Below are 7757 nucleotides of genomic sequence, written 5' to 3' on the forward strand. Positions count from 1 at the left end.
ATTTCTGTTGCTATTAATAGGAGATGGATAGCATAGAAATACTTTAAGTAATAAGCAGCACTACTGCATTTGAGAGCACAATAACTTATTTAATTACCTTAGTCAGTATTGCTAAAAATAGGTTCCGTACAATTTCAATTTTCTATCTTTCTGGCCTTTTCCTTAAATAAAGTCCTTTAACATCTTCGGTATTTCATATTAGAAAAAAATGGTTCAAATGGCTCTGAGCATCTTAGATCATAAGTCCCCTAGAACTTAGAACTACTTAAACCTAACTAACCTAAGGACGTCACACACACCCATGCCCGAGGCAGGATTCGAACCTGCGACCGTAGCAGTCCCGCGGTTCCGGACTGCAGCGCCAGAACCGCACGGCCACCGCGGCCGGCATTTCATCTTAGATGCACACATAAATTCTTACATAGCACTGCACAATAGTAATATTTTATAATGACTAATTAGTGATTGCGGACCACGCCATTTACGCGTCCGCCGTCTTTAAAAACATCACGACTGTGTTAACAGAAGAGGATTACAATTCTTCAGCTGTCAAAAAATAAGAAACACAAAATATCTCTATCGATACAAATTATGAACAATTCGTATTCCGCGCCGTGGCGCGTAAGGTATTCTTTGAAATATCAGGTGGTCGCTACTCAGCGGCGATCTAAGAAATTTTTTACACAGATGGGTTTTTTGAACCTGCATGGTTAGATTATCGAACGTAAGTTTTTTTTAAGCTATCGAAACAGATACTAATACTACACAGGACACTTAGAAAATGTAACAGATCTACTAAAAGAGTGCCTACACTATGCTTGTCCGTCCTCTTTTAGAATACTGCTGCGCGTTGTGGGATCCTTATCAGATAAGACCGACGGAATACATCGAGGAAGTTCAAAGAAGAGCAGCACGTTTTGTACTATCTCGAAAGACAGGAGAGAGTGTCACTCAAATGATACAGGATGTGGGGCGGGCATCATTAAGATAAAGGCGGTTTTTGTGGTGTCACCGCCAGACACCACACTTGCTAGGTGGTGGCTTTAAATCGGCCGCGGTCCATTAGTACATGTCGGACCCGCGTGTCGCCACTGTCAGTGATCGCAGACCGAGCGCCACCACACGGCAGGTCTTGAGAGACGGACTAGCACTCGCCCCAGTTGTACGACGACTTTGCTAGCGACTACACTGACGAAGCCTTTCTCTCATTTGCCGAGAGATAGTTAGAACAGCCTTCAGCTAAGTCCATGGCTACGACCTACAAGGCGCCATTAACCATTTCTAGAGAGAGTCTCACTTGTATCATCAAGAATGCTGTATACAAATGATGGATTAAAGTTAAGTATTCCAGCAGCTACGTACTTTTCTGTATAGCATTCATTACGTATCCTGTTTCAGACCTAACGCAAGCCGGCGTGAGTTGACGCGTGCATTTCGGCCTCCTCTCTAAACTAGTGCGTTGTGTTGGCTAATCTGCCGACAAAACAGTTTTTGTTGCGGCAGAACCTTCTCACGGAATTTCAACCACCAATTTTCTCCTCCGAATGCGAAAATATTTTGTTGACGCCGACCTACATAGGGAGAAACGATCATCATAGTACAATAAGGGAAATCAGAGCTCACACCGCGCGCTGTGCGAGGTCGGAATAATAGAGAATTATTGTGAACGTGGTTCGATGAACCCTCTGCCAGGCACGTAGGTGTGATTTGCAGAATGTCCATGTAGATGAAGACGGTAAAAAAAGGCACTGCATTGCGGCAGCTGTCATTTGTACTCAGGTGATTTAAGTGAAAAGGCTTCCAACGTGATAATGGCCGCAAGACGTATATTAACAGACTTTGAGCGCGGAGTGGTAGATACGAGCTAAGCGCATGGTACGAGGGCAGTTCAATAAGTAATGCAACACATTTTTTTTCTCGGCCAATTTTGGTTTAAAAAACCGGAAATTTCTTGTGGAATATTTTCAAACATTCCCGCTTCGTCTCGTATAGTTTCATTGACTTCCGACAGGTGGCAGCGCTGTACGCAGCTGTTAAAATGGCGTCTGTAACGGATGTGCGTTGCAAACAACGGGCAGTGATCGAGTTTCTTTTGGCGGAAAACCAGGGCATCTCAGATATTCATAGGCGCTTGCAGAATGTCTACGGTGATCTGGCAGTGGACAAAAGCACGGTGAGTCGTTGGGCAAAGCGTGTGTCATCATCGCCGCAAGGTCAAGCAAGACTGTCTGATCTCCCGCGTGCGGGCCGGCCGTGCACAGCTGTGACCCCTGCAATGGCGGAGCGTGCGAACACACTCGTTCGAGATGATCGACGGATCACCATCAAACAACTCAGTGCTCAACTTGATATCTCTGTTGGTAGTGCTGTCACAATTGTTCACCAGTTGGGATATTCAAAGGTTTGTTCCCGCTGGGTCCCTCGTTGGCTAACCGAACACCATAAAGAGCAAAGGAGAACCATCTGTGCGGAATTGCTTGCTCGTCATGTGGCTGAGGGTGACAATTTCTTGTCAAAGATTGTTACAGGCGATGAAACATGGGTTCATCACTTCGAACCTGAAACAAAACGGCGATCAATGGAGTGGCGCCACACCCACTCCCCTACCAAGAAAAAGTTTAAAGCCATACCCTCAGCCGGTAAAGTCACGGTTATAGTCTCCTGGGACGCTGAAGGGGTTATTCTGTTCGATGCCCTTCCCCATGGTCAAACGATCAACTCTGAAGTGTATTGTGCTACTCTTCAGAAATTGAAGAAACGACTTCAGCGTGTTCGTAGGCACAAAAATCTGAATGAACTTCTCCTTCTTCATGACAACGCAAGACCTCACACAAGTCTTCGCACCCGAGAGGAGCTCACAAAACTTCAGTGGACTGTTCTTCCTCATGCACCCTACAGCCCCGATCTCGCACCGTCGGAATTCCATATGTTTGGCCCAATGAAGGACGCAATCCGTGGGAGGCACTACGCGGATGATGAAGAAGTTATTGATGCAGTACGACGTTGGCTCCAACATCGACCAGTGGAATGGTACCGTGCAGGCATACAGGCCCTCATTTCAAGGTGGCGTAAGGCGGTAGCATTGAATGGAGATTACGTTGAAAAATAGTGTTGTGTAGTTAAAAGATTGGGGAATAACCTGGTGTATTTCAATGCTGAATAAAACAACCCCTGTTTCAGAAAAAAAATGTGTTGCATTACTTATTGAACTGCCCTCGTACATTCCACTTCAGAAATCGTTAGTGAATTCAATAGTCCGAGATCGTCAGCGTCAAGAGTGTGCCGAGAATAGCACATTTCAGGCATCTCCTCTCACCATGGACAACGCAGTGGCCGACGGCCTTCACTTAACAACCGAGAGCAGCGGCGTTTCCGTAGAGTTGTCGTTGCTAACATATAAGAAACACTGCACGAAATAAGCGCGCTGACCGGGATGGCCGAGCGGTTCTAGGCGCTACAGTCTGGAACCGCGCGACCGTTACGGTCGCAGGTTCAATCCTGCCTCGGGCATGGATGTGTGTGATGTCCTTAGGTTAGTTAGGTTTAAGTAGTCCTAAGTTCTAGGGGACTGATGACCTCAGAAGTAAAGTCCCACAGTGCTCAGAGCCAGTTGAAACATTTTTTGAAATAACCGCACAAATCAAAGTGGGACGTACGACGAACTTACCCGTCGTGACAATGCGGCGAAATTTGGCTTTAATGGGGGCTATGGCAGCAGATGACCGACGCGACTGCCTTTGCTGGCACACCATATCGTCTGCAGCGCCTCTCCTTGGCTCGTGACCGTATCGGTTGTGCCCTAGATGTCTGGAAAATAGTTGGTTGGTCAGATGAATCCTGATTTCAGTTGATTAGAGCTAATGGAAGAGTTGGAATATGGCGCAAACCCCATAAAGCGATGAAATCAAGTTGTCAACAAGGCACTGTGCGAGCTGGTTGTGTCTCCATAATGTTGTGGGTTGTGTTTACATGGAATGAACTAGGTTCCTTGGTCCCACTGAACCTATCATTAACTGGAAATGATTATGTTCCCCTACTTGGAGACCATTTGCAGCCATTCGTGGACTTAATGTTCCCAAACAACGATGGAATTTTTATGGATGATATCGCACAATGTCACCCGGCTACAGTTGTTCGCGATTGGTTTGAAGAACATTCTGGGCAATGAGAGTGAATAACTTGGCCATACAGGTTGCATGACATCAATGTCATCGAACATCTACGGAACATAATCGAGAGGTCAGTTCGTGCGCAAAATCCTGTACCACAGACACTTTTGCAATTGTTGTTGTTGTAGTCTTCAGTCCTGAGACTTGTTTGATGCAACTCTCCATGCTACTCTATCCTGTGCAAGATTCTTCATCTCCCAGAACCTACCGCAACCTACATCCTTCTGAATCTGCTTAGTGTATTCATCTCTTGGTCTCCCTCAACGATTTTTACCCTCCACGCTGCCCTCCAATACTAAATTGGTGATCCCTTGATGCCTCAGAACATGTCCTACTAACCGATTCCTTCTTCTAGTCAAGTTGTGACAGAAACTCCTCTTCTCCCCAATCCTATTCAATACCTCCTCATTAGTTATATGATCTACCAATCTTATCTTCAGCATTCTTCTGTAGCATCACATTTCGGAATCTTCTATCCTCTGCGTGTCTAAACTATTTATCGTCCACGTTTAACTTCCATACATGGCTACACTCTATACAAATAATTTCAGAAACGACTTCGTGACGCTTAAATCAATACTCGATGTTAACAAATTTCTCTTCTTCAGAAACTCTTTCCTTGCCATTGCCAGTCTATATTTTATATCCTCTCTACTTCGACAATCATCAGTTATTTTGCTCCCCAAATAGCAAAACTCCTTTACTACTTTAAGTGTCTCATTTCCTAATCTAATTCCCTCAGCATCGCCCGACTTAATGCGACTACATTCCATTATCCTCGTTTGCTGTTCATCTTATATCCTCCTTTCAAGACACTGTCCATTCCGTTCAATTGCTCTTCCAAGTCCTTTGCTGTCTCTGACAGAATTACAATATCATCGGCGAACCTCAAAGTTTTTATTTCTTCTCCACGGATTTTAATGCCTACTCCGAAATTTTCTTTTGTTTCCTTTACTGCTTGCTCAATATACAGATTGAATAACATCGGGGAGAGGCTACAACCCTGTCTCACTCCCTTCCCAACCACTGCTTCCCTTTCATGTCCCTCGACTCTTGTAACTGCCATCTGGTTTCTGTACAAATTGTAAATATCCTTTCGCTCCCTGTATTTTAACCCTTGTCACCTTCAGAATTTGAAAGAGAGTATTCCTGTCAACATTGTCAAAAGCTTTCTCTATGTCTGATGTCTCCATAATTTTGTGGGTTGTGTCTACGTGGAATGACCTGGGTCCTCTGGTCCAACTGAACCTATCATTGCCGCGCGGGATTAGCCGAGCGGTCTGAGGCGCTGCAGTCACGGACTGTGCGGCTGGTCCCGACGGACGTTCGAGTCCTCCCTCGGGCATGGGTGTGTGTGTGTTTGTCCATAGGATAATTGAGGTTAAGTAGTGTGTAAGCTTAGGGACTGATTACCTTAGCAGTTAAGTCCCATAAGATTTCACACACTTTTTTTTGAACCTATCATTAACTGGAAATGCTTATGTTCGGCTACTTGGAGACCATTTGCAGCCATTCGTAAGACTTCATGTTCCCAAACAACGATGGAATTTTTGTGGATGATGTTGCGCCATGTCGTCGGGCCACAGTTGTTCACGATTGGTTTGCAGAACATTCTGGGCAATGAGAGTGAATAACTCGGCCACACAGGTCGCGTGACATCAATGTCATCGAACATCTGCGGAACATAATCGAGAGGTCAGTCGTGCACAAAATCCTGTACCACAGACACTTTTGCAATTATGGATCCCTATAAAGGCAGTCTGGCTCAGTATTTCTGCAGGGAAGGTCCAACGACTTGTGCAGCCCATTCCATGTCTAGTTGCTGCACTATACCAGGCAAAATGAGATTCGATACCATATTAAGGGGCTCCGGAACGCCCTATACTTGCAATGTTAAAATAACGCTTATAAATTACATTTTTCCTCACAAAGTATTTGAGGTAGGAAGTTGAACTTTTTACAGATTATTTATTGGAATATGGGCTACAACTTAACACAGGGATTTTACAAAATTTTAGTTCAGTTATTAAAGATGATTTTTTTTCAATTGTAATCAAAATTCACAACATTTTTTTGCAATTTTTTATTTATATATTCAAAAATATACAGTTTTTTGGAAAACGGCTGTGTTAAATTATGCAGAAGGTACTGTGTAACATTTACTGAAAGTTTTAAACAAAAATGTTTGGAAGATCCTTAGAAAACATGTAATTAGTATGAGAAAATAAAAGTTTTGGGAATCGAGCGACAAAGATTGGATTAACTTTTTAGTCCATTCCAGGTCCATAGGATGGATTATCTTCATCCTCTGCAAACTCCTCCTCCAGCTTCCTCTTGTTCCAGCTCCTGTTTACTCTTGCTTGTATTTCTAGACTCTTTACAGCCCTGTCTGCAGCCCGAAGGCGTTCCTTGTCTAAAGCAAGCATCGCTCGTACCATGTTAGAATGTTATTATTTACAGTAATAACACATACCTTTGGCTTTCCAACATTTCTCCTTTTCTTAAAAGCCTTCAGAGGATTTCTAATAACCTTACTTTTACTCATTATTATACTTCAACAAAACAGAGACTCAAGAAACAGAATTAATTACGAATATTTTCGAGATAACGACAGAGTAAATAAACATGAAACAATCGACAATCACACCAGCGATATATATTGAACCATCACAGGTTAGCCACAACACATACTTCATCTCACATCACTAAAATGTACCTGATGAACACGGACGTTAATAATAACACCATTTGACAGCAGTTTAACAGCGCCACAGTGGGTCACGGCCATGTAGAACACATTTCAAAAAAAATTTAAAAATAGTTGTAGTCTTCGGAATTGAATAAATTATATATCTATTAAAAGGTAATAGTCTGCAGATTCAGAAAACGCAAAAAAGTAAAAATTGAACTTTTCATGATTTTGAGCCTTTCCGGAGCCCCTTAAGGGATATCCCACGACTTTTGTAATTGCCCCAGGTCAACACTGTAATATTACATGTCATACAGTCACAAAATAGTTCAGAATGTCAATTATTAATGTAAATTGACCGTTTATTACAGATCTGAAGCAATCATAGGTGTTTTACTGTCCAAACATACAGAATTTTGGATCCTAGGTCTATAGTCACTGTGCTGACAGAATATAAAACGAATTTTAAATAACAAATAAATTTAGTCTTTTTATATGACATCTCCTAATATTGAGAAAGTTTAGCCCCAATCGTGTCTCTTTTATGGTTTTGGCACACTGGTTTTTTTTTGCACTTTATACACATGCATCTAATTTTCCGCTCATCATCCCTCGGACACAATGCACATTTTTTTCCTGTCGGTAATTTTGAAGCCTCCTCTTTGGTACCTTCAGTAGGATAAGTCTCCTTTACTTCAATTCCAATAACTTCAGTAGTTCTTACAACTTGTGTGTGTAGTCCAGTTGGATTTCTTGGTACTTCTTCCACGTGCGGTTTTGTTAGCTTCAGAACAGGTTCCTCTTTCTTCTGTAATCTTTCTGACAGCCTGGATATTTTTGTGACCATAGAATGTATGCACTGTGATCCACGAAGTCCACCATTTCTATGAACATTCGCA

The sequence above is a fragment of the Schistocerca cancellata genome, chromosome 10, assembly GCF_023864275.1.
Source record: "Schistocerca cancellata isolate TAMUIC-IGC-003103 chromosome 10, iqSchCanc2.1, whole genome shotgun sequence".
Taxonomy (NCBI): domain Eukaryota; kingdom Metazoa; phylum Arthropoda; class Insecta; order Orthoptera; family Acrididae; genus Schistocerca; species Schistocerca cancellata.